The following is a 22,011-nucleotide window of genomic DNA, read 5'->3' on the forward strand; positions in this document are numbered from 1 at the left end:
AAAGGCCCTGCGTGTTTGCCGGTGTTTGTTACGGGAGCCCAAAGAGGAGAACAAAACTGTGAAGCAAGACAATACTTCTAATTTGAAAGGGGAACATTTCTTCCTCTATTAATTATTTCCCATGCTATTCCTGGCAGTGACCTTCACTGGGAAGGAAAAAAAATTCAGATTTGTTTTTATATCTATTATCCGACTTCCTACACTAAAGCCTCTGGCTAGAATGAGTCACATTTATATCAGCGATCGCATTATATTATGCTACATCAGTCCTGCTACCTGTCTCCTCTTCCTCACCATCAGGGTTTGTTAGCATTAAACCAGGCAATTTGCAGCTACATTTAAAGATTACCTGCCTCAGTGGCGGTGCCGTAATACCCTTGTTTCATGTTTGGAAGTAACAGAGCGAGGATTACATTTGAGACTGCTGGCAATCCGCTCCAGATTGAAGGGAAGTTATCCCAGTTCTGTGCAGAGAAGTGTTTTGCCTGTTGCAGAGCAGGCGTCTCTTCTCCGACGGCTTATGATGAAATCCCCTACGTGCACCTCTGCTCTCTTCCGTACCTGCTCATCCCTTTAGAGGTTTCTAGTGTTATTCCTGTTCTCTCCATGCAACAGAGCTGCACACTGAAATCATGGCCCCGGAGAGGCAGAGTGTGTTACCGCTCTGGGTGGGGGATGACCATCGTGGGTCCTCGTCAGCCATCAGCCCAGCTTCCACTGCCTGGCAATTTAAAGGGTTGAGAAGAAACTCCAGCAGCGAAGTCCCAGAGACTTGCACCCCTCCGAGAGGACTTCCCGCAGAAGGCAGTGGGCTGCTCCTTGGTCTCTTATTTCATTCACGCTTGCTTTCTTCCTTTACTTTATAAACACAGTGCTTGCAAAACATTATCTTTCACATGAAAGGGGCACTCGCAAGCAGGTTAGCTTCCAGACATTTTATTTTTTTTCAAATGTGTGTTTGGATTGCGGCATTGGCCTAAGTCTCCTGCCAGAATTGAAGCTGTACCATGCCAGGAGCTGTGTGAGGGCCCAGGAAGAGCACTAGCCCTCAGCTGCTCTCAGTCTAAAAGGGAAGCAGTCAAAAGGTCAAAAGAAAAATGGCATACTAGAGGTTATAACACAACAACATACCCAAAAAAGAGTTTGATCTGCATCCTACAGAATCCCAAGGAATCCTAATCAAAATGTACACATCTCACAGAGACTGAACATTTTTGTCTGCCACACAAATGCTGTTATGTGTCCTCCATTGCTGAGAGAGCCATGACCTGCAGTACAAGGATGAAACAAACGCTGGTTGCTGGCCATGCAGAGGACCCCTTCCACCTTGGAGCCATGGCTCACGGCATGCCAGTTGGGCCAGTACAGAACATACAAAACTCTCTAAGCAAAACAGCAACACACACCTCGGTGCGAAGGCAACTAATTTGAGGAAAATTGAAACAAGTGTGACAAGCCACAGGAGGTAAGGAAGACTTAAGGGTACTTCATAAAAGTATGTTTATTTCGCTGATATCCCCAGAAGAGGTCATAGTCTGGAAAAAGCAAAATTTTTCAACAGTCATTGTTCTTGCTAGTGCAGGTCTACTTGTTTTTCCTTGACAGGAGAACAAGGTTTGAGGTTGCAGGATTTTAGTTTTAAAAAAAGCCCAAAAGAGCCACCTTCAATATATATATTCAGGTCTATAAATAAATAAATAAATAAGACATCTGAAAATAAAGAAGATTTTTATTTAAATTTACTGCTGCTTTCCTTACACCATCAGCAATAGGTATGAAGTATTTTCAGTGGCTTATTCTCATCTTGAAATATTAGGTACGCATTAACATCCATTGCAAAACCATCTCTAGACGTTTGTAAACTTTGTTGATAGAGGAAAGGAGGCACACAGGCCCTCCCAAGCAAGCTGTTATTCACAGGTACCAACCTTTTTTCAGTGATGAATGAATCCTTTCAGAAATGCTAATATCAGCACTTATACAAGGTGGCCAACGTAAACAGTAACTGCTGGTTCATTACTTTTTTTAATCCTTTGCCAATTTACAGATCTTCAGGGTTTGTGTTGAAATAGGCAGCATTTTTCTGGAAAAGAATGAAAATGCATTTCTGAACCAAAATCCACTGATTGGAATAGACGACATAACAACCCCAAGAAAGGGCTTCCCTGTGAACTTGACCAGTGCGAGAGGAGAGACAGTAAGAAGATGGGGATTTTGATACTTGGATCATATCTCACTTCTTGCATTCCCCCGGGAGATTTAGTACTGCCTCTGAAGGCAGCAGCCAAAAACATGCTTTGATGTAGCTTTCATCTAAAGCTATCTGTATTGACAAATTATGTTTGTGCAGTTAAGCAGTGAACCAGAGATAGGGCTTTTGTTCTCCCTTCTACCACAGGCTCTCAGTGTGTCCTTGGAGAAGCAACGGGAGTTCAGGTGCCTCACCTGGGCCTCTTGCACAAGCAGAGGAGAGACCACTTTCCCACACAGCTGGCATGGAAGAAAGCTCTGTGCATCAGGAGATGGACAGGTCCCACCATACTGAGCCCTTCTGAAACCAATGAAAACAAATTGATACTGGTCAGATTCGAGCTGCCCTAAAATTAATCATATGATTCATTAGGAAACAAATTCTTCAGTTCAGAAATTACCAGCAACAAACTCCTCTTCTGGGCTTACTGCTCCCACAGAGGAGCCAAATAAAGGACCATTTGAAAGGTCGTGATTCATTTCAGTGCAAAGCAACCAGCTTTGCTTTGATTGCAGGGGAATGTGACTTAAATTAGGTGACTGATTTTGTCCTGAAGAGGACTACAGTTTCTCACATGACCCTTATCATAGCCCAACCATGGATGGTGACCTCTCTGGCTAAAGTCACAGGACATTCAACTCTGCCCAAAGTCACAGGACATTCAACTCTGCCCTAGGACATTTGCCCCAATAAAGAGAAAATAGACTAGATGGAAATGGAGTTACCAGAAGAAACTGTTGAGGGCAATAATAGGATTCCAGAAAAAAACCCACTTCCTCAGGTCACAGGAGATGATCATCTCTTATTATTTGCACTATTCTCCTCCAGGTAACTGAGCACTGCTGGATTAAGCTGGGGGAGACGAGGGGGTGGAGGAGCAAGAAGCAATCTTTTTTGGTAAGGGAACATGTACAGTAAATAACAGCTGCAAAGGCTCCCTCATGTATTGAAGACATTATAATTCAGAGTTTTTCTTCCCAAAATCAGGCTTTAATGGGAAGCAAGTTTCACCCTTTCTAAAGAAGTACTCTACAACAAGCTTGTTAAGCTTGGAAAGTGCTTCAGGAGCCCCTGGGATGAAAGGCGCTCTAGGAATGAAAGCTGATATTTACGATTATTGCTTGAAAGGAACATAGAGGAACACTAATGTAAAATATGAATGGCTGCTGGTGCTAAAAAACGTATTGTTGACTTAGTGCCAAAGAAGATAGTCCCAGCTCTCAAAACTGGATGACAAGGATTTAGGAGGTGCAAGAAGTGGAAGAGACTCCTGCAAATAACAGCAAAAGCCAGCCTGATGTGCAGGGCAAATAGGTGTCTTGTGGGTTTTTCTTTTCTTCCTCCTAAAGTGCAGGCCATATGATCTCTCTCACCCCAGCTCCACCAGCCAAAACAGACTCCCATTAACCACAGTAAGCACTGCTGGTTTGTACTCTTAAAGGAAGAACCTACAGATCCCTTAGGACAGGAGGGGAGAAAAATATCCTTGGTAAGTCATCAAATGTTATGGATTGGCTGGAGTAGATTCATATCTTATCTCACTCAAAGGACTAAGAAGCAGAAGCACTCAAGGCTGATGTAAATTAAACTTCTTTATTTTAGAAAGCTGGGAGGGAAGAGAATCAGGCTAACAGGTTCTGCTTCCAAACACCTACCTGCATACTTTCAGCTTGCATAAATCTCTTCTGTTGATTTTACACTGGGCATCTGGCCCCGTAATGTGGCACTCTACAGCTTCTAGAGAGGACGTTTTTCCATCCAGACCTGCTATTGAGATGTCTTCACCTTAGTCTTCCACTTCTCCCTGAGCAGAGCTAAAAGAAACCCTTTGAGAGGAAGAATTCTGCTTCTTCACTGCTTCAGAAACAAGCTTGAAATTGACTCTAGTGCATAAGAAACCTTCACAGCAAAAACCCACAGGAGCTCAAGAAGTGTTTTATTTTTTTTTAAATATAGCAGAGAAGAACACAGCATGCACCAGACGCTGAACACTAATACTATACACATTTAAATTAGATATAAGGCGCAATAATTTTTTAACAAGTAAGCGTGATCAACCACTGCAATGAACTAACACAAAGGGCTGCGTTCTCCAATTCTCAGGTTCCAAATGAAGACAGGATACCTTTCAGAGGCATGCTTTCAGCAGGTGTAGGTTAGTGGGCTAGAAGATTTGGAACAGCTCTAGGTGACAGGGAGCTCAGGAGCTCACCAGTTAACACCCCACCCAGGTTTGCAGCCCTCTGTGTCACCTGGGGCAAACCTTGCAACCTCTCTGCAGGCCACTCTCCCACCTTCTAACGTTGCTACGCTGGGCGTCAGCCAGGAGAGCGCTGCGACTGGGCTCTCTGGGTTGCTGAAGGCTGAGCAGTGCCCCAGCCTCACCTCCAACTCTGGAGAAATACCATTTCACCAAATCAACACTAACAGGACTGGTCTGTACCAACGGCCCCTCCCCACTGTGCAGCTTCTGCGCTGGCATGTTGTAAGGGGGCAAAGGTGCCCTCGCAGCGCGTGCTGCTGGTGGTACCCCAGCTGGGGCTGGGGTGCGGAGCATGCTCCTGCAAGCTCCTCTCCATCAGCGCTGCTTCCTCTTCCTGGCACGGTCTAGTGCTGATGGATCTGTACTAGGAATAACAGAAAGTCCTTGGCCTTTTTTTTTTTTTTTTCTTTCTTTCTTTTTTTTCCTTCCCTTCAGCTATTTAGGCCAACTCTGGCTAATCGTGCTTTGTAACTTATACTCAGTCACTGCCATGGCAACCGTTTCAACATGCAGTCCATAGACTACCTCAGAGACGTACAGCCCCTTTGAGAAACACGTATACCTTGATGCTTCAGGATAGGCATTAAGAGAGGAGAACGATCATCTGCTACACTGACACATTTTCTACAGCCTTACCTCTGGCAGCATGAATTTCTTCTTTTAGCTCCAAATAGCTTATCGCTTGTTCTGTCCCCTTTCCCTCCCCCAAAAATAGGTTCCTTAAAAATTGACACAGATTCATGAAGACGAAAAAGAAAGGTGTAGGAAGGGAAATGCATTTGGAAATTCCACTCTCTGGCATCTAAATTCAGATGTAAGAATGCTGCAAAGCCTGTCCTGTAACGCTTCAAAGGAAATCTTGTTTTGTTCTGTTGTGCCACTGTGGAAAAGAAGAAAGTTTGGGGGGCTTGTTTTCTGGTTTTCTCAAACCCCAGGAGACAGATGGCAGCTCGGGGGTAGGGTGGGTGCTGCTCCTTCTTCGCAAAATGGCTCCTGCTCAGAAGTGCAACTGCCCTGCAACATGCAAAACCAGGTCTGCGTTTGTCCAACTGGAGAGAGTAAGATTTGAGCAGCGCTGAAGAAAAATCTACCTGGAACATGCAGGTGCATTTTTCCAACAGCCACCTCTCAGGATCTTGCTCAAGATCTACTGTAACTAGGTTTGGTTTGACTAGTCGTGATGCCTACCCCTGACACCCAGACGGCATGGGAAGGTGCTGCAGTGAGGTGCTACACAGGTGTCTGCCGCGCTGGCCATGAACAGATCATTTATTCTGCTCACACTTAACACGCTCCTCTCCCAGGCGCAGTCAGAGGGGAGGCTGACTGCCAGCACCACAGTATAAAAAAATCCTTTTTTTGTTTCTTTATGTAATTGTGGCTGCTCTGTGGAGAACCTGATTCCACGTCCTGAATGTTTTCTTTTATGTGTCTATGTGTGTAGGTCTTAAATCCGTATATAGCACATGTAGTGTAACGCTGATCCTTATCAGGTGTAATTACACTATCCGTTCCTTTCTTCCTGTCTTTTTTGGTGTTTTTCTCACTGTCCATTGTCAGTCGGCCAGTAGCCATAAACAAGACCTGCCCCCACCACTACCATCTACTTGCCATCAATAAGAAAAATGCTTCTGCTGCTGACCAAGGGAGAGGAGAAATCCAGATGCACCACAAACAAACAAATGTTGGCACACCCAAAATAACCTGGGTGGAACATTTTATTTCAGTTTGAAGGTACCACTCAGCCCCCTGACACTAGCTGTAGCAGAGCACCCTCAAACACAGTTCTTTGCACCAAAATTTTCTCTAGGAACAAAATCTGACAGATAAGAGCCAGGAGTCCCTAATGGAGGCAAATAAATCTGAGCCAGCAGGTAAATAACATATTGCGGTCACCTTTGCCCTGTTATTTTAATGCACACACATACAGACATGCACACTGTTTCACAAGCCCTGTATATGCACTTCTCAACCATGTATCACTTATATATACACCATCTTTCACTGAAATCAAACCTCTGAGACTGCTGGTTAGGAAACATGTCGTGTGCTCAGAAAGAAACATCACGTACAGTCTACCAAATCTCTGGGACTTCTTAACTGTGTATAGGCTGCTTGGAGGGACCCAGATCCTCAGCTGTCCTTTCTAATCTGCAAGCTGAAGTCAAGACAAAGGCTGGCAGGAGGAGAATACAGGACACAACTGACTGCGTTTAGCCCACGTATTTTAATGCTAATGCATTTCTGTAACTGTATAATAAGCATGGACAACATTACAATAGGTCTGTGAACTGGGAATACCATCTTTATGGCATGTGTACACCACAGGCCCAACTCTTCACTGAATCAAATATCTGTAAACCACTGCAGTGGATCTGGACTTTCACCTGTACCACACCCCACTTTCCCAATGTATCCAATTCTGCAGTCTCACTACTCTGTAGGTAAGGACACATTCTCACCCTCATGTGAGCAAGAGCATTAAGGGACAAAGGCTAGAAACGAAGCTGAAAGTCTTCTCTTTCTTATATCACACATTAGGTAACTCACCTGACACCAGCCAGACCGGCAGCATCCAGAGCAGAATATCAAGCCAGTGAATCAGGGCATGAGTGGGGAGTTCAATCATCCATCCCTCCAGCTCTTAGGGTGGTCCTGGGAAAAGTTTTGACCCAGGCCAACCAGAGCTCTCCCAAACTGTTCCCAAGCACAGTCCCAGGAGTTAGCATGGGCCAGGACTGTTCCCAGTAGGTAATTTGCATATGGCCACATGGCGTTGGGGGGCAAAAGAGTTTATCTGTCACACCGTGGGCAGTGTTACTCAGCCACAAAGCTGAGCACAGCTCCTGCCCCTGCCTGGTTTATTAGCACAGACATAGCCACATGCCACCCAGGCTTATGCCTTGGGCTTCAGTCAGTGCCCCAATGCACCTGCCTCTGTTTTGATGAGGACACATCTCTGAGCCAGCTGTGCAAGTCCTCTCCGCTGCTTTGTCCCAGTGCAAAGTCAAACTAACTGGCTACAGGTGACTTAAATCATCACGTCTGACACGGGGCAGAGAAGTGTTGATGAGGTCAGCTCCACCTCCCAGTGGGAGTTGAACCTGTCCCCAGGAGTATCTCACCCTGCTTCACTCCACCAGCCCAAAGCCCACCAGCTGAGCACCTGGCTGCACCTGAGCCGTAGACAGGAGGAAAAACAATGCTATGGTTGCCTGTTTCTCCACTGGAAGAGCTTCATTTTGACTTCACGCCATAAGCAGAAGTGTCTCACTGGGCTGGCATCACAGCAGCAACAGCTCCACTCCTGGTATGTGCCTTCTGCAGGACCCTCCTGCCCCAGCCCCAGCATTATGGCTTTCCCCTCACTGCTCCAGCCAAGGGAAGCCTCAGAATCGACCACAGAGGTGCTGCAGGCCAGCTGAGGACTTTAATCGCCCAAACAGGCAATGCATGAAGATAGACTGAGCTCAAACCTAAGCTAAGCATATGCTACAGATGTACCCTTGGTGAGTCTTTGGTGCAGCCATGAAATGAAGCTGGATGTCCTGAGGCCACCAGTCCGTCCTTCCTTCCTTAGCCTTGTGTTCCTGTGAATATAAACCAAACCTTGTAATGGCAGGAGAGCAGTGACATTCCGTTGTCTTGTTTTCATTTGATAAAAATGAAAAGATGAGGGTGCCTGCATAGCTGATCTGCTGCATTCGACCTCCTGCATTCTCCAACAGAGAAACCTGACCTCTCAGGAGGCTGCTTTAGCGAGCACCCCATCCTCAGAGACAGCACTCTCCGTTCCTCCTCCACCACCTGGGCAGCACAGCATCTTCTCTCCACGGCACTGAGCTGAGGAAAGACAGCGGTTTACAGGCGCTACAGAAACCTGCATGTGCACTGTTCTCATTTCCTTCAGAATCCAGTGTTAGGTGTTGTCCTGCTTTCCAATGGGATGTGAAAGAGGTTAGGAAGAAAGTTAAAGGATGTTTCTTACATCTACTTAAGAAATACTCAGGTCCTGATATGTTCTAAAGGAGGACACTGGCACAGGAGAGAGAACAGGACTGTTCCAATGGGGCAATTCCTATGCTCCCAAGCAAGTCAGGAGAGATTACAGAGAAAGCAAATATTGCAAAAACCTTTTGCAATGCAAAATTCAACAGGCAATCACAAATTGTTCGAGTTAAAGCAGAGAAATTGCTTGAATGTGTTTTGAATCCTCTTCCTAATAATGAGCATTTTCGGTTTTGCAAGCATGCTCCTGGAATGAGAAGTCTCATAGTTTAGGGATATGTTCACACTGGGAACATTCACGTGACCTTTCAGATGACATTCCTCCTATTTATAAGAGTATTAGTCATCCACTTAGAGAGCAGAACTAATACCATGTTTGTTAAATGACTAAATGTGCGCTATGAATAACCAGCAGTGGGTACTTAAAACCACAGTTATATCCAGGAGCATACAAAGAATCCATAGCTAGCACACGTGTAGGCAAAGCACAAATAATACTACTGCACGTAAAATACATTTGAAAGACAGTCTGAAGACAGTTCATTCACAGGGAGAAAAGGCTAAATTACTCAGATTATTTTCCAGAAATAGTTCACCTAGTTATTTAGACATATAGGATAGCTGGCAAGAGTGCACAACAGCTGAAGACTTAAATTTGAAAAAAGTTCAGGCAGAACCGTAAGACGAAAGGGATGGAACACAACTTCGCTGGAGCTTGGCCATTACGCTACACAGAAAACGTCGGGAGTGTTGTACTACAGGTTTGCTATTTTGTCACTGGCAAACCATGAGGTTTAGGAGCTCTGAGTAATGCCTAACTTGTTAGTTAACATGTTGCTCAACTTAACTTCAGGGAAAGCACAACACAAGCCATGTGCGTTATTAGCTCCAACACCTTTGTGAGTCCCAGCCAACAGGAGTAAACTTTCCGTGCCTCGCATGTTGCCAGTGCCTCCAGCAAACTGCCACAAGCAGTATCAGCTCCTGGGTCAGGAGAAATGGTACTTGAGGACTTCCCTGCTCTGCATGCAGTAATATAAGTGCTTTGGGAAGCATTTAGCAGGACAAGATGTAGTCAGTGCACTCAGACCGTTTTAGTGAAACCATATGAGTGCACGTATCTGGCAGGAGAAAATCTGCAGGAGAGAAAAGGAAGAGTGAAGGACAAAAAGGTGGGAGGAACAGGAAGAAAGCAAGCACAGACAGCAGCATGAGAAATGACAAGAAATAACAAGCTATATGCCCCTCTATAAAGGAAATACAGAAGCGGTCTGGGCTTTGTGAGCTCCATATTTTTGACAGCAGGAAAAATGGAAGTGGGAACAGCACTGCAAAGAATTTACGAGGGTTTTGAAGAATTATGTGCAAATTATGGTCTGGAGCACAGAGAATTACAGGACTCCGACTCCAGGTTCCCACCTGCTCCTCAGTTTAGCATTGAAGTCCAGTTAAGTGCTTCCACACTGCACTGGATGGCGCTGGGGGGACGCTGGGATGCCTGGCCGCATTACCTTTTTGGCCACAGCCTTTTAGGGTCAGGATGGATGTTATCGGCGGGAGGTGCCTGGCTGTATTCGCATGGCAGCGTCAGGGAGCTGGCCCCTCCCAGCAAACCTCTCCAGCATCAGCACGAGCGGGGAGAGGCAAGCTCCACACCAGAGGCAGTGGCTGAAAGGTTTGGTGAGAAGGTGGCAGCTAAAGGTGCAAAGATCGCTTCCTCCTTGCAGCCTCCGTGAACGGCCCTGCCTGTGCAGCACAGAGGATGTTTTGAATGGCAGAGCCCAGGTGGTGAATCATTTTATAATCACTGCTGGTGTGTCCCAGCCTCAGTGTATCATCAAGCCTTCCTTTGGGTCAAGTAATCATTTGAGTCTGAATCATGGCTGCGCAGGTTTCTCTGCGCGCAGGCTGGCATGGTCAGGGAGCAGAGCTAGTTGAACGCGCTCTCGCTGTTTCACCTGTGATTCGGGAGGGTCTGCAAGGCTGGTGCTGGCAGCTTTGCCGTACAGACCGTGGAGGCATGGAGGGTCCCCGCGGATCACGTAGTCTGTTGGGCCCTACGCAAAAGTCGGGCAGCAAATCGTTAACCATGTAAGTTATCACTGTTTCCTTAAAAAACTCCTCATGAGTCAAAGGGTTAGCACTTTCCTGGGCTAGAACAATGTCAGTAGTGAGCCAGGGCCTCCGAATCACAGAATAATTGAGGCTGGAAGGGACCTCAGGAGGTCATCTGGTCCGAGACCCCACTCAAAGCCAGGTTCAAACACCCCCTCCTCGTCCTCAGAGTCTAAGCCACCAGCACAGAGCAAACAGAAATCCCGTGCAAGCCAAGGGAGCACTTGTGCTGGTGGGGCTGAGATCAAGCAGGTAAGGAGAGAGCATGAAGGGAAAACCCAGTAGCACTGGGTACCAGAGGGCCGCAGGAGAGGCAGAGTAAACTGAGGGAAAGACCACCAAAACCAGTAGGGGACAGAGAGAGGCGGCACGTTCGCTTCCTCTGCTGCCAAGATGGAAGCAGGAAGGGTCGTGTGGGGGCATTTCTCCTTTCTCCCAGTCCGCTGCATGTGCACCAAAGCTTCTGCTGTACAAAGGAGCCACCTCCTGACACCGCGGAGGCAAAATAAGAGCCAAGGTTGCCACAGCTGGAAGAGGGAGCAAAGTCCTGGCTCCACCCTGCCTGTACTGTCCTTCCTTCCCAGGTCTTGAGAGGGGTGGAGGGAAGGGGGCAACGCTCATTCCTCTCTAGGCCAGATGGGGAAGGACTCACCAGGTCTCACCCCCACCCTGTCACTAATATCAAATAATAATAGTATTTAGCACTTCCATAATTGCCTTCGCACACTGGTATCACAGACACAGCTGAACTGGAAGTCATTAAGACCATTACAACGAGCTTCAGTGGATCCTTTCAATCGGAGGCATTATTTAGCCAGCCCTCATTTTTGTGGTTACATCTGAATAAGCACTCTGCATTGAGGTGAGGTTCACTGATGAGACACTTCGGCACAAAGGCAGTCTCCTACTTGCAAAGGCAGAATAAGTGTCATTATGCATCATGTTTCACCAGACTTCAGAATGCCAAGGACGGTAAGTCAGGTTATAGCTGACTCCACCTTCAACTTGTAAGAGCTGCAAAACTCTTCCTGTGGACTGGCACTTGGGAAAGGTCTGCCATGACCTCCTACACACAGCAGCTGTTTCTCAGCAGCTGTCATTCTGGAGGCCTTCAACGGTCAACACAAGCAGCCACCACAAGCCCTCACTGCAGATGCTGATTCAGCAAGAATTCTTATTGAAGTGGAGGGGGCAGAAGGCCAGCAGCTCTGGGAGCACCTTGTACCAGGAATAGGAGAACCATACTGACCTAGTGAAGGTACTGGCAAAGACCTGGGCTGCTGGCCAGAGTTCAGGTGGAGGGGCACGTAGACATATGGCTGTGCTGGGGCCGGTGGGCAGAACCGTGTTCAGAGCTGTCTGCAGAACAGAGACCTGCTGGTCCTGGGTCTATTTTTAGCCTTGCTGAAGACTTCTTTGGCCTTTCAATAAGAAGGAATTAAGTGCCTCTTTAATTGTGGTTACCTCGGTTCCCTGTTCATAAATGTAAATATAGGCATTTAATTTCTCCCATTTTTGTTTGTCCTTTATGTTTGGGCTGTGCCCCCCTTGGGAAAACACTGAGGGCTTCTAAGTGTACCTGTCTTATTAATAATAAAAGTAATGTGCTGGTTTTGTCATTGAAGTAGGAGGAAATGTAGGCACATGGAACAAACACTTGTATTGCAATTTCTTATGTTTAAAATAAGAACAAAAAGATAATAGAGTGTAATACTTTGACCAAGAGCAAAGGTAAAATCACAACAGCTGACTCAGTGTTACAGAAAGGACTTAATAGAGTTGGCAATGTTTCAGCCTGTCTTCTTGGGAACTGGAACATGGGAATATGTTAAGAGTAGCACAACACATCCAAAACACTGCCTGAATGAAAAAAAAAAAAAGAGTTACTGTTGGGCACAAGCATTATTTTTAACAGCAAGGAAGTTCTTCTAGTGAAGCATGAGCATGAACTTGAGCGTTTATTTCTTCATGTTGAGTTACTGTCAACATTACAAATAAACCCCATCAAGGCAGAGAATCTAATCCTGCACTGTCGGCCCCAAATACAGCTAGAACGCTCTTCTGAGGTGTTTGTGACCTAACAGTTCAATCCATCCTTCGGAAACAGGTAAAAACACAAGACTTGGACAAGACCCAGACAAGCTTCAGTGCAGTTTAGAAATACAGTTAAGACACAAAGCTGCTTCTCTACTAAAAGACAAACCGGCTGTTACAAAAAACATTGAGGAGCAGTGACACTTCCTGAGCTCTGGCTGTATCTGCCCTGGAAAGGAGTTTCCCATGCTGTTTCCTTAATTAGCACAAATATGCTGACAACCCTCTCCATGCTGAAATCAAGCCATAGGCCACTAAAAAGTTGATCTATCTACGCATTCAAATCTACCACATGCTGAGCCAACATGTTTCAATGCCGTAATAAGTACCCAGATTATAACATGGCTTTGTCATGCATCCAGTTGCTGAAACAGACTTTGATGTCCCAATACAAAACCTATTTGTCCTGCCGTCAGCAAACAGAAAAAATGTCAATATATACATTCAATGTTTTGCAAGCGCTGGGACTGTGTGCTGGCATTTATTGGATCATTTTGACACTACATGAATTTATAAATATGACACAGTTGAATTAGACAAATAACATGATCTGAAGGCCAGATTCTAAGCTTGTTTAATCTGAAATAAACAGGGAATAACTCATCTGGCATCCAGTAGTTTACTCTGGTTTCACCACGGAGCGATCAAGGCCACAGTTATCTCTTTACGCAGTTCGATCTGAGTTCAGGCCTTGTCAACAGGACATGTTACAATAGGATCATGCAGCAGTCGAACAGAAAAGACGGGTTGCCAATACAGTAGGTATTGTAGCACCAGCCCTGGGGAAAAGTTTAGCAACCTTATGACAGGTAGGGTTTAAGCATGTGAACCCGAGCCTCGTTCCTCAGACAATTTTTGCTTTGTTGGTAATACAGCTGGCAGGACTAACTCTAAAAGCAATTTATGCCTGGCCAGCTCATCGCTAATTCTGAGTGAAAGCTGTGACAGCTAAGCTGTTTCCTCCTGGCCAAGGCAGCCAATTTTCTGCGACTGGTTCAGTAAGGTTGCTGCCTGCTGTGCCGGCAGGACACTGCAACGTGCCAGGTGACTGGTCTGACTCCTTCTCCCATGTTTCTGTTGTCCATATAGTAGTACGTCCCACAGTATGCCACACCATGGGCCGCTGCTCTCGGTAGGCATCTTCCAGGAATTCACCTCTGTCGTTACCAGTCTATGGCGTCACTGCCTGCATTTTCTCAGAATCGCTTGGCACCCATGTGGCCGGACAGCATGGCAGGTAGCCCTGCCAGCATAGCTGCTGCTTGGAAAATCCGCCCTGTGGACGTAAGTTGAGCATCTCACTGGTTACCCGCTATAACTCTTTTAGCTGGATACAAGGTCACAGTTGTGAGAGTAACAAGAATGTGTCTTCGATGACATTGACATAAATTACCCACAGTTTCTTGCCAAGAAAAAAAAAAAGAATGCCAGAAAGTGATGCCCCATGACGAACAAATTAGATCCCATTTTGTGTCCCTTCACCTGTAGAGAAAGGTTTGAATGTCATTGAATTCTGTGCCTGTGACCGTCACCTGGCCCAAAGTGAACAAAACCAGGCTGATGGCTACATTCATAACTTTCCTGTTGAGATGTTTTCTTTCCCGAATTTTATTTCAGTCCATTTATCTACTCTTTTCAATAATTGCCCTTCAGTACCACAGAGCAGCTTCAAGACACAAACACGCTGTCATCAGACACCTCAAATCTATCGCGACTGCCTGGGGCTCCTGAGCTGGTGGGGCCAGAGGGAAAACTAAGCCAAAGGCCAATCTGCCACAGTCCCAAGCACTGGCAACTTCCCTTGGCCTCTGTTTGAGGCACAGGTAGCCGAAACCCCGTAGAGGCAGCTGGATGCTTCACAGCAGCGGGTCTCTGGAGTGGTTATGTGGTGAAAGGGGACAGCTGCTCCTGCCTCCTTGCAGAAGGATGAGAAATGCCAAAGGTGCTTCCTCCTGCTCAGACTGCACCCTGGACCCTTGTTACTGTTAAACAGCCTTACTCTCCCAGGGAGAAGGGGAGGGATGGAGTGAAAGTAACTCTGACCTTCTCAGAAGAATGCACTTATTGATGCTGCGCTGAGCTGAAACCTGAAACCACTGAAACCCTGGGCCTAGAGAGAGGGAATTACCAAACCAAACCCAGGCATGATTCAGTAATGCAAAATAAGCCTCACACAGCTTCCTCTTCCTCACCATTCCTTCGCTCTGAAAAAGACTTGCATGTTTTAACCAAATGGAAGCAGCGATCCAGACATCAAGAGAGTTGCCGGTGCCAGGCTGTGTGTCAGCGCAAGCCAGAGGGACGTAACTCGGGCGAGGCGCAGGTAGCCGGCTCCTGCAGGAAGGCTTCCCCGAGGTTCCCCATTGCGCTCAAGCACCAGCAAAACAACCATTCACCCGAAGACTGACACACCTTTGCCTCCCGCTGACTTTAATGTAAAACTCATACACAGAGAACAGAACCCCGTGAGCCTGGTCTCTTTTACACTGGTTTTACGCAGTTGCCTCCTTGAGAAATACCCATCTTTACACAGGTGTTTCAGAGATCAAACCTGGCTCAGCCAGCACCTCTGGGCACCACTAATGTCTGGGTCTTTCTTCAGTGACAAAAAGCCAACCCCAGCATGGTCAGACAGCTGCATTTCCTCTCCCCCAGTTACCTTCCATTGAAGACACAGTTTAAGAAGCTCATGACAGGAGGGCACTTGCAGCTTGGAGCCTGCAGACCCATCGCTAAATACACGAGCAAGCACTGCGCAGACTTTCCCTGCAGTCCCTCGGCTGCTGGGCCCTGACCAGGAGGTACCACCAACACAAGGGAAAGTCTCCCCAGTCCCCGTTCTCCGGAGGGCTCCTGCTGCACTGCCGGTTTAGGATGTTGAAGTCCGTCCTCCCTGCTGGAAATGAGAGCACCACTCTCAGCATATGCTGCATTCGAGCCGGCATTGGTTTCTTCCTATTTTCTAGCCCTTGCCATGACAGCTTAAAAGAAGTTCTGGCCTATGCCTTGTTTACAAACTCAGATCAGGGAAAAAAAAACAGGTTTCAGTTTGCCGACCAAAGGCCAACACGCCTCACCCTGGTCATTAGTTGTCCAGGCAATCTGCTGAAGAATTAGAGTACTAAAATAGAAAATGCCCAAGACTGATGGCTTGAGAGGAGCCTTGCCCTGTTGCTCACCCCACAGACAACACTGTGACCAGTGAATGTACCACAGCACGCTACACAGAAGACATCATCTCCATCCCAGACATCGTAAAATACTGTACTCTGGCACAAGCTGAAGCAAGGATGTGGTGCAGAAGTTCCAGACAGCCTTGGAGGCAGGATTACTCATTTATTTATCACAAAACTCAGACAAAGTTGTACTACTTATATTGCTATAGGGCAAGGAGAGGAGAGAGACAGACTTTTTACATTTCCAGGAGACTTGTTGCAGCAGCTGATGACATATGGGGACAGGATTCTCTAAACTTCCCTTAGCTCAGGAATATGAAATTCTATTTCCCCATATATCATTAGTTCACCAGCCACCTAGTCAGGTGCTATTTAAAGCCCTAGGCTTTAAATGCTTCTTGGCTAGTTCTCTGCATTGCTCTCTGCCCTGCCATAGGGAACAAGGCTCTCACTTTGGGAAATCGTTTTCCACCAAAGTTGGCTGACCTGGCTCTGCTCTTCCCCCAGAGATTAGGTGTGTCTCGAGACAGAGTCTTGAATTGACAAGATTTCAAATAAATAAGTAGCTTACACAGGTGGAATTAGGTAGAGATAGCGGAAATAAATCCCAGCTCGATATTTGAGGAGTTTCTGTTTCACTCCTGCCTACTAGCCCACAGGTGCTCTACAAGCTAAGGATACTTCGGTTGACTTGTTTTTTCATGCCACCTTTGCATGTTTCTAAAAGCATCTCTCCTTTTGATCGCATGGCACCAGGTACCACCTTGCTTACACACACACAGCAGTGTTACTAATGACTGTGCTGAACACATGCTGCACGGGTGAGCCCTGCAATATCACCTGTGGATACAGGGCCATCACCCCACCCGCACCGTCACGTTTTTCTCAGCGCAACCCCAGGTACAGCCCTACGCAACGCTTGGCCACTTGCAGGTGAAAGCTTGCTCTTCCTCTCCTCCACCCCTCTGAGCTCAGCGATCAGGAATACAGAGGAAAACTTCTGGCCATTTGCACTCGGGATGAGCAAACAACCGGCCCACGCTCTGTCCAGGAGCGCGAATGCCAGGTTACGGGAGGACGTGCCAGCAGAGCCCACATACCGCTGCTGGGTTAGGAGCACTTCGGGTCTGCCTGACTCCACTCAGGAGGCTGAAATATAAACAGCACTCTTCTGGGAGGAGCGGCTCACGTCCAAATACTCCCCCATCTTAGTCACAGGTTAAAATAAATAAATAAACAAAGTCGTACTAATCTCCCAGTCGGCCTGCTCGCAGGCATGTGACGCGTCAGCCTTCACCCTGAGGTGAAACACGGACCCAAAGGCTGGGTCCTGGCTTCACGGTGCTCCAATGGCACACGCGGGACGGGAGGCAGCCCCTAACTGGGACAGCGCGGATTTCGGCTTGCAGTGTAAGGGAACACCCCCCTGGCAGGCAGCAGAGCCCAGCTGCGCGCCACCTGCTCCCGGCTCCATCACGCTTACATAAGGGAAACACCGAGAGGGCCAGGACACATTTAACCCAGAAATCCTGACATGACCACGTGAATCCGAAGCAAAGCGGAGCAGACCTGGGTCTGCTTTCCATCCCACATGGAGCCACATCTGGGAAGCAAATAACGCAGGGACCCGCTGTGCAGCGGGGGCCCAAGGAGGCTGGGGAACAGAAAAGGACTAAGGCAGCAGTTGCCTCTTCCCCTGTCCTTTGCTGAGTGAGAATATCTGTGCTGGGAGCCAGGAGGGCACACCGGGGCAGGATCAGTCTAGACTTGCCCTGTTTCTTGTCCTCCTTCCTGCAACATCTGTTGCTGGCCCCTGTCAGAGGCAGGATAAAGAGCTAAGCGGACCTCGCATCCGGCACAGCGCAGCCATTTGCACTTCCCTGCCTTGTGAGCTGTGAGTCTGGCCAAAGCTCCTGCGTGTGCATGAAAGATGATCCCAGCACTAAACATACTCCTCCTCTCTGTCCAAACTAGAAATGGCTCCTCAGCCTACAACATCATCAGGCTATGTTAAAACATCTAAGTATAATCAGGAATGCAGCTGGAGGTCTAAGCATGGGGTGAGCAACCACGAGCGTACAATTTAACAGGAATTATCCCAATGGGCTCTGAGAGCTACATACAGTATATCTGCCTGTTGCTAATTATATTTACTGGTGGTGGTTGGTTTTTTTTTTTTTCCAAGCTGAAGATGAGTCAGAAAAAGAAAAAAGTCCTTTATTGTTGTGAAAGCAGAAGGATGTCTCCTGAGGGTGTATGTAATGCACTACTGTCACGGCATGACAATGGAAAAACTGACTGCTGAGCCAACCAAACCCCCATAAATACCTAATGATATCTCTCCTGGCCCAGATTTTCTACAAGTCGGTGCCTGAACTGCATACAGAACGACAATCGATACGAAAGGATCTCTCTTCTCAACAGAGCCAGAATTTAAGAGCCCAGCTGAGCATCATATTCCAGTTCATACAAAGAGATCCTTTTAAAGGTCTGTCACAATAATTTAAAGGTGGTGATCCAGCAAAACCACTACTCACCCTCTCTTCACCCTCTCTCTCCCCACACCTCCCACCAGTAGCACAAAGAGCAGCTGGCTTCAGCGCACAGGCATCGTTATTAATTACAATATGGTGACACAAACAACACGTGCCTGGGGACATTACTGGGTCTGCATTCACGTGGGACAAGAGCAAAATTTTCTTCCTTTTCTCCTTCTCCTCCTCCTGGCTTGGGTAGCTCCGCCGCCCGTGTGCTCGGTCACGGCAGCCGTACCGAGTACCCGGCACAGTCACAGGTGCGCGCACAGGGACAGGGAGCCCGTGGTGAGAAAACCTGACCTTGGCAAATCTCTCTGGCTGCCGGCCAGCCTCCGTGCGTCAGGCAAGGGACTCTCCCGGCCACGGCTACATCAGCCACCACCACCTCCCTCCGTGTCATGGTGCGGGAAGCAGCTGCCAGGGGAGAGAGGCAGGGAGAGAGAGAGAGAAGCAGTTGCTGGTTTTTTGAAACCGTCTGTCCAAAAAGCATTACAACACCCTCGCCGGTTTCCAGTGGGTTTGCTCAGTTCCTCCCTTCCCGTGAAGACCACACAGGCTTCGCGAGGGCGTTCCGCCCTGCTGCAGAAAGGCGGTCTCCGGGGCCCGCCGCTCCTGGCAGCCGCTCCGCAGCAGTGCGATTCCCCTAACTTCCTCCAGACGCTTTCCCAGTGTACGCTGAGGGCCAGAACCAAACTCAAAAGCTGATATTTAGGGGAAAAAACATAGGTATTTTCTTTCTTTTTTTTTTTTTTTTCCTCCAGAGGGAGATTCTCCATGCTGCTCTGCCCCAGCATGACCCCAAGGCAGGGCACAAAGGGCGAGTGGACTGGAAGGCCCCTCACTGCTCCACTCCTTTCTCTCCCCTGCTTGCTCCGGTCCCTCCCAGCCTGCCGGACTCGCACACCCTTAGCACAGAGGCTGCCCAAGGCAGCCCAGGTTGGAGACCAGTTGCCCCTGCCTTCCCAAGCTGCCAGGTCGCAGAGGCCCCGGCAGGACTGCCAGCCCCGGAGGTGGTGGGCTGGAGCAGGGTGCCAGCAGGGCTGACTGCCAAATCCCACTCTCCGCTACCACCCCAGTGTAACTTCAGAGCGACCCCCCGTAGCGGTGACCAGGATTTGTTCTGTGGGAGAGGACAGAGCACACTCTGGATAAGGGATGGTGCTTCCAGACAAGCATCCGAGACCTGGTGTAAGCATGATCACCTTATAAAAGAGAGCAAAACTGGCAAACAAAAACATTGCTCCTGGCATGTGTGTGAGTACTTCCATTTTGATTCAACGCTTAAAAACACACTGAAGTGAGGATGCCCTTTCTTCAAACCCTCCAGCAAATTCACTTTCGCTCTTGGCAACCTGCTGCCTCCTCACTCCTCAGCTCCTTCACCCTGATGGCGGCAGCATCTTCTGACAAAGGCGTCTCAGCCCTACATCGCTGGACCCCGCCAGTCTCCATACCGCCTCCTCTTGCTCCCTCCTCTGCTTCACCTCCTGCTTAAAGTCCTTCTAGAGGAGGAGCTGACATTTCTGCAACGACTGTCCTGCAACATAACCCACCACGGGCCTGCCTATCCTAGCAAAACCAGGAAGAAATGCTTCCCGAAGTCCACGGGGAAGCCTTCGCCCGGGAGGGCAGCACAGCTGGTCCTCACCCTGCAAACCTGCCCCCCAGCCCTGTCTCTCCCGGGACGGGAGCCCATGTAGGTTCACAGGCTGGCCAGATCAGGGTAGCTTTTCTCCCGTCAGAGCCTCTGGAAGGATTATTTGGCTGCAACGTATCATATGACTTTGTTCTTAGAGTTACATTTTAACTGAGAAAGTTTAACAAGTATGACTTATGGACTTCTAAAATTGGCAGCAGAAAAATGAGCTGAGGAAGTCATGGAAAAAAACCACAAGCGAGGCTATTCCATGTTATGCACAATTTCTGGGCTCTTTTTCCAATCTTCTGTTTTTTTGGATGGTGGAAAATATTTTCCAGCTACACAGGCCTGGCCTCACTGAGTACGTATTTATGCCAAGTTTATAAAAAGCAGCTGCAGACAGGGTTGAATGAAAGGATTACACTGCTGTCTGTCTTCCAGAAGGTGCTTCAGTTCATACCCTGTCCCACAGAGCAAGGCTCGTTTCTCAAATCTCCATGAATTTATGTAAAGAAAGACAAAATTTGAACTGCACAGTACAAACAGCTATGGCTGTGCATGCGAATGAGCGTGCACGCATGTACATCGAGCTAGCTGGCTAGCTAGCAGCGGTTCCTGGCCACTGCTAACACTGACTTTTAGCCCTTGAAGTTTACCACCATTCCTCCAGCCTCTCCCCACCCTACAGCCCGGTCCATCTTCCATGAATATAACGATGGGGAGAGGGCTTTCAGGGTCGAGACCCCGGTCCCAGTGTACATCTGCTGCCTGCTTCACATATACCTGCTCTCTAGCAGCTCCCACTGAAATTCAGGCTTCACCAACCTCACGTACTCTCAGGCTGCCAGGCTTTAAGGCTAGAAGGGATCGCTGTAAGCGTGCAGCCTGACCTCCTCCGCAGCACACTGCCACTGAATTTCAATCAGGAACCCGGGCAGCAGAGGCATAACCTTAATTTTCAGCCGTGTCTTGTTACAGCCTTGGCCTCATACACTAGTCACAAGAGGAGAGTCACAAATAATTCTTCACTCTCCTAAACAGAATAGCTACAGGGGGTGCGGGAAGGACACAAACTGAAAGTAAATGGATATAAAAAGGTAAGCTATGTGGTAAGCTGCAGATCGTACATTACAGATCTGCACCCTGCTGTTCTTGCAGTCAAGTATCTTAGAACAACAGTACTGAGAACGACAGTGTTACATCAGGAATATCGGTCAAGACAATATTTCCTGGCAATTGTTTGAGAAATGCTTTTCTCACAGCTAATTGCTCCCAAGAGGCTGTGTTTTCTCTGTTTTTAGAAGGAGAGCGATTAAGAAAGAAGGTTTTAAAACCTCTGCACCCTGCTGTGGGACAAAGAACTGGGAAGGGGAAAGGAAAAAAGAAAGAAAAGAAAAAGGCACAACAGCTGTAATGTTCTATGAAATGATTTTGTTCTGTTCTGTTGCCGGGGTGGTGGGTGCAATCATCAGTTTGGCAGAGATAAATACAGAAAAAGCAAGAAATTTTACAGGAAAGAGAAGGGGAGTCCCAGCTGCAGGAGTACCACATTGCCATCTAGTGGCACGGGCTCTGGGAAGCCGAAACACACGGGGCTCTGCAGGCTCCCTCCGTGCCTCCCCTCGCCCCTGCCTGCCTCCGGGCAGCAGGCACCCTACCTAAACACGAGGCCCAGTTTCCTTTCAGTGCATTACCACCAAGCTAGACAACTGCAAAACCGCCCCATCCCTGGAGGTGTTCAAGGCCAGGTTGGATGAGGCTTTGAGCAACCTGATGTAGTGGAAGGTGTCCCTACCCATGGCAGGGGGGTTGGAACTAGAAGATCTTTAAGGTCCTTTCCAACCCAAACCACTCTATGATTCTGTGATTCTGTAAAAGATAGGTGTAGGAAGGCAAGGAGAAAAGGGAAAAATTCCACCAAAAAGAAG

The 22,011-nt window shown here is 47.8% G+C and overlaps 1 protein-coding gene across 1 annotated transcript in view; it reads right to left on the bottom strand.

Moving 5' to 3' along the window:
• Positions 1 to 2,445: 2,445 nt before the first annotated feature.
• Positions 2,446 to 22,011, bottom strand: part of TOMM20 (translocase of outer mitochondrial membrane 20) — a 35,860-nt gene continuing 16,294 nt past the window's right edge. The window contains exons 6-7 of the transcript XR_015223025.1: positions 8,019 to 8,104; positions 2,446 to 2,551 (exon numbers count right to left, since the gene is read on the bottom strand). The gene's annotated coding sequence lies outside the window, so the exon portion shown is untranslated. The remainder of the gene's footprint in view (positions 2,552 to 8,018; positions 8,105 to 22,011) is intronic.

This window comes from Tauraco erythrolophus, chromosome 2, assembly GCF_009769465.1.
Source record: "Tauraco erythrolophus isolate bTauEry1 chromosome 2, bTauEry1.pri, whole genome shotgun sequence".
NCBI lineage: Eukaryota > Metazoa > Chordata > Aves > Musophagiformes > Musophagidae > Tauraco > Tauraco erythrolophus.